Genomic DNA, 5,536 nt, shown 5'->3' with positions numbered 1-5,536 from the left:
CTGTAAAGACTCTTTCTCTCTAAATTCTAACTTTGGCAACAGAGGTTCTTCGGCCAAAGCCCCCCATTCATTGTGGGTGTGTGAGGCTTTTGGCCTTAACCTAAGGTGTTAATTGTTTTGTAGGTGCAAAATTGTCCAAGATCAAGAGGAAGAAATTTGCATCTACAACTACCACATTTGTGCTGATGTGGCTGCCACGTGGCAAAAAAGAAATTTTTATACATTAAAAATATTATAATATTAACCCTATTATTATAAAAATAAAAAACCAGAAAAACCCAAACCCATAAATCTTTTCCCGAGTCTCTCTCGAATCTCTCACTCTCGCAAGTCACTCTTCTCTCAGACTCTTTCACTCTCTATCTCTCTCAGACTCTATCCCCGACAGTACACCCACGCACGCACTCATCTACACACCACCATCACCGTGGACTCTCTCAGGTCACTATTCTCTCTCATTCTGTGGGCTTTTCCCTACGATCTACATACGAAAAAGAGCATAGAGTCAAGGGGAAATGTTTTGTACCTTAGATTGGTCATGGGATGGTCGGAGTCGGCAGGGATCTGGCTCGAAACTCACGGGGTTTGCTGGAGCTAGTTCTCGGTTTCTAGGCTTCACCTAGCTCTACAAAGACGAGGGAGAGTGAGAGAGAGTCCACGGTAGTGGTGGTGTGGGTGTGTAGATGGGTGCGTGAGTATTATGGCCTCAGCGCCACATGGGAGCATAATCTCTCGACAGGTAGCATACCACACTGCGAAGAGCTTAGCAACGAGGGAGGACGAGCCGGGCATGCGGCGGCGATCGCTTCAAAGCTTGACCAAGGTGAAAAAGAAGACACATAAGAATGAGCCGATGGCGGAGATGTTGAGAAGGTACTGGATGTTGCCGTACCAGGCCTCGTAGGTATCGGTGCCGTTGCTGGGGAACAGCGGATGAGAGAAAGTGTCGTTCATGGAGGGGATGAGGGAGAAAGCTAAAGATTGATAAGGTGTAGGCAACAGAGGCGTGGGAAATCTAGGGATTGAGGAACCAAAATTTAGGGTTTCTATGGTGGGATTTGAGGTAATTGGGATTGAATTGGACTGGGATTTTCTTCATGTGGGGGAGGAATTAGGGTTTGGGTTTTAGGGGTTTTGGGGGGGAATTTGGGGTTGTGGGGAATAAAAGGAAGATGCTAGGATTTTTGCGGGGTGGAGTGTTCGATTTTGCTTTTTTTGGTTTTTTTAGTTTTTTTGTATAGAAGATTTAGGTTTTTTTTTTGCCACGTGGTACAAATGTTGAAACACCCCAACCCTCTTTTATATTTTAAAATTGTTTTAAAGCCTTAATTGGTGAGCCCGTGGGGCCCACCTTGTTTATTTTTTTTATGTTTTCTGATCTCTCTCTTCTTCTTCTTCGTTTCTCCCTCCCGTAGCTCTCTCTTTCTCAGCTCTCCCGTCTCTCTCTCCCTCAACCTTTCGCATCTCTCTCTTCCCCTGGACTCACTAGGACCGAGTCACCATCGAAGAGAGGCTTGCAACGAACCCCGGACCCTACCCTGCGAGTTCGACGGCACGGAGTAAGCTCCGGCGAGCACCGCCCCTTTCGAGGCCATTTCCGGCCAAACCACAGCGAGTTGGCCGGCGTGTAAGGTATCAATCTCTTCGTCTCGTCGAGTAATACAACTTTCCTTTTTGTTTCACTTAATTTCGTTGAGTATTGAAGAAGTTATACTCATTTGAATCTTACCCAGTTTCCGGCGAGTCCGACGGATTTCGAGGCATTTTCCGGCCAAACCACGGCGAGTTAGACGTCGTGTGAGGAACCATTCTCTTCGTCGCTTCAAGGGCTACAACTTTCATTTTTGTCTTGCTTGATTTCGTTGAGTATTGACAAAGTTATGGCCATTTAAAGTTGGGTGGTTTTCCGGCCGAAATTCCGGCCTTCTCCTTCGACAAACCCAGGCCTCTCAGGCCCTTTAGAAAACCCCACGGGCCTTAAGCCCGTTATATCTTAGCCCAGTAGACCCCAGCCCCTTTTCTTTTAAATTTGTTCTTGTTCTTTTTAAAACCCAAAGGCCTCGGGCCTTATTTTGACGGGCCTTGGGCCAGTATCCTTTAAAGGGCTTAAAGCCCTGTCCTTTAATAAGGCCTTAGGGCCTTTGTGAAGTGTTGTGAGGGCTGCCCTAGTGCAGCCCGTGTGTGTGTGTGTGTTTTAGGGTTTGTGTAGTGTGTGTGTGTGTTGTGTGTGAGTTTGGGATTAAGCCCAAACCACCCATTTTCACCCTAAACCCTTTTAACCCAAAAACCTTAGAATTCCAAAACCCAATAAATCCTAATCCTATTTAACCTAAACCCTAATCCGGATTTCAAGCCTAAAACCCGTTAGACCTAATTTGACCGTTGACCTCCGGTCAACATTGACTTTAGAGTTGACTTTTCGGGTTTTCGTCCGGGACCCTTCTTAGGGTAATTCGACGTTCTGAATCCGTTTCCAACGTCCGTTTTCCCAAATCCAATTGCTATTATATAGTTTTATTAATTGGACCATTTATGTGCTTAGGGGCAATATTGGTGACGTTAGTTTGCGTGGCTCTTCGGCGGCTAAGTACTGTGAGTGGACCCCTTCAAAAGCATGTTTTAATAGTAGAAATGCATACATGAAATGCATGATTTAATGATTACGTTTTATGAAACGTTTTGAGATAACATGCTTACTGAGGCTACCTTGAATTATTACTATTTTTCCTATAACCCGTGTTCTTATAGAATATCTGATGGATGACGATATGATATTTAGAACATGTTTCGAACACCTCTTTATAGTATAGATGATGGATGACTTTATACTATGAAGTTGTTTTTCAATATATGTATGTTCAATGGTTTTGTACTTACCTAGTGGTCATTTCCGCTACGGGACGTAGGAATAGATTCCGGTCCGTCCCGGGCGACGGTTTGGTGTTGGCATAGGGCCTGGAGTGTGTTTCCTCTGGCTATTTAGCACAGGGACGGGGAGCCGGCATGGGGCCTGAAGTGTATTTTCCTCTGACTGTCTGCTCAGAGACGGGGAGCCGGCATGGGGCCTGCAGGTTATCGGACAATTCACTAGTGATTATTATATATGAGTTATGATTTGAGATACTGCACATCATGCTAGGTTTCGGAAAACCTATGTTCATCATTATATATTTGTTTTCATAAACCTGGGGGTTAGTATATTGATAACTGTTTTATTATATATATATCAACTTGGTCCACTCATGTTTGTTTTGCGCCCCCTTCAGGATTTAGGATCGAGGCGTACAATCCCGACAATCAAGGTACTTCCGCATCGGCATCTTCGAGTCCTCTTGGTGTAAGACTCATTCTTTTATTCATTCCATTTTATATCATTCTTTTAGTGTTCTAGTTAGTTGTATGCTCTGAACACGTTCCTTAAATGCATATTCCTTATTCTTTTACATTTATAAGTTTTATCTATCCTTTATTTTCAGCAATTGCACTCAATAAATGGCTTTCGTCACCCTCGGGTGTCGGCCAGCACGTGACCATCCTGATATCCCGAGGATATCGGGATCGGGGCGTGTCAAATGTGGCAACCAATTCAGCTCTTAATGGATCAATTGATGGAAAATGTAATGGAGGTACTATATTGAAATAAAATAGTAGGTGAGGTATGAAAGTGAAATATTTTAAAGATGTTGTATGGGGTTGTAATAGACCTCAAACCTGAGGGGGTCCTATGTAATTTACCCCATAAAAATTGTTGATATATTGTCAATATTGTAACTTTTTATTGATTTTATATGAAATCACCATTTTTCTTTTAAATTTCTTACTAATTATATCATTACACTTGGAGATACATGACTGTTTCCAAAGCATTGATAAGAGCTTATGTCTCTGGTAGTTGTTATTGATGTTAGCTTTTAATTTGGTTCTACCAAATACAGTGCTAAAGGTACTGATACTTTGTACCGTGATAGAGAGTAAGCAAGGTTTTCCGTACTGGAACTCAATAGCAGCCCACAAGCCACAGAGCCTCCGTTTTGGATTTCGGTTGCGTTCTTGCAAACCCTAAATTTTACCGACACTTTTCGAGTGAAACCCAAAGAAAAAGAGTAAGCAATTTGTAGTTTTTATTCGATTTTTGTGAGTTTGTTAGTTATTTGCATTTTAGCTAAATGAATGTAATTATTACTGTGATTTGTGGAGAAGGATAGTTGTTTGATTGAGTATGCTTGTGTTGTTCTTGGTGTTTTCAGATTAAAAAAAATTAAGTATAAATAAAAAAACAAAATCGAACCGAATCTAAAGAGAATCGAAAAAACCGAATCGCAAAAAATCGAGAGAAAAGCTGAACTGAACCGAACATTAACTTGTGACCAATTAACCAACTAGCAAAATCACTTGTTACAAATAACATATTGTTGTTGCATCAAAATATATAAATGTTGACTAATGTGACTAACATTGATTGAACTTGGAAAAATGAAATGGTTGATCAATTGAAAAATGAAATTATTCAGGAATAACTATTGAATGCTAAGATTATGTATTGAATTCCTAGTATTAGACACATAATAAAAAAGTGTGTGTTATTGTTTCAGAAGAAATGAAACAAAAAATATGGTAAAGCTATGACAGTTATTGTCTAATGCTAGATGCAAAGGTACATAATAGATCGATATGAATATCAAGAGTTGTCCCGTAACGAAATCGGTTGTTGCCAATACTTTCTTCTTGGTTCCTTCTTTTACTTCTTCCATAACCCCAACTCGGAGAAGGAACAAATAAGAAGGCCCTATGGAGAATGTGTTCAAAAATTCAAAAAGAGTCTGACCATAACGAACGAATTGATTATCTTCATGCATAAGGATACTAAATTACTTAGTATAAAAGATTTTTCATCACAAACCTCCATTTTTTCTTTTCTATTGCGATTTCTAAATAATTATGTGTTGATTTTTTAATTTTGCATATTAATGTTTGATTTTCAGTTTTCTCAATTTTGACAAAAAACTAAAATACTTGAAACTGAACCCGTTTAGCACAAATACTTGATGAAAAAAATGAGGCATAGAGTCAAGTAATCTAGAACCTCTCTTTTGTTTATGAAGAAGAAAAATGTGGGAGTAAGATTCTCTCCCCTCGTAATTTATCTCTCCTTCCATCTCCTTTTATTTAAACTATTGCGATTACGACACATCTACATCTTGTTTTGAATTTTTTATATAGAGAATAAGAAAAAAAAAAGTATGAAAGGAGGGGATGGAAGGGGATGGAAGGGGATGGTAATAGGAGGGGGGAGAATCCTACTCCAAAAATGTGGTATATAAATAGATATAGACATATTGATTGACGATATGTTTCACAATGAATGGTCTCTTCAATCAGATGATGATCGTGCTGATAATTTAAAAGTTGTGGTCCTTTTTATGTTTGGGACTAGAATTATCTTCCCTCCTCTTTCGATCCCCTTCCATTCTCTCTTTATTCAATAGTTATTCCTGAATATATTCAAGAATAAGGAGTAGGATTCTCTCATCTCTTT

The 5,536-nt window shown here is 40.0% G+C and overlaps 1 long non-coding RNA gene and 1 pseudogene across 1 annotated transcript; one reads left to right on the top strand and one right to left on the bottom strand.

Moving 5' to 3' along the window:
* Window positions 1–1,292: 1,292 nt before the first annotated feature.
* LOC139188870 (uncharacterized) lies at window positions 1,293–3,710 on the top strand. Its single transcript, XR_011572233.1, has 3 exons — window positions 1,293–1,632; window positions 1,734–3,337; window positions 3,477–3,710. It is a non-coding gene; the product is annotated as an uncharacterized lncRNA (long non-coding RNA).
* A 548-nt stretch (window positions 3,711–4,258) lies between these two features.
* On the bottom strand, window positions 4,259–4,906 carry LOC114827481 (putative protein TIC 214 N-terminal part; annotated as a pseudogene).
* Between the last annotated feature and the right edge of the window lie 630 nt (window positions 4,907–5,536).

Source organism: Malus domestica, chromosome 10 (assembly GCF_042453785.1).
Source record: "Malus domestica chromosome 10, GDT2T_hap1".
Classification (NCBI taxonomy): Eukaryota; Viridiplantae; Streptophyta; class Magnoliopsida; order Rosales; family Rosaceae; genus Malus; species Malus domestica.
Note: the sequence above shows the minus strand (reverse complement) of the source record. Positions and strands in the feature narration are given on the sequence as shown.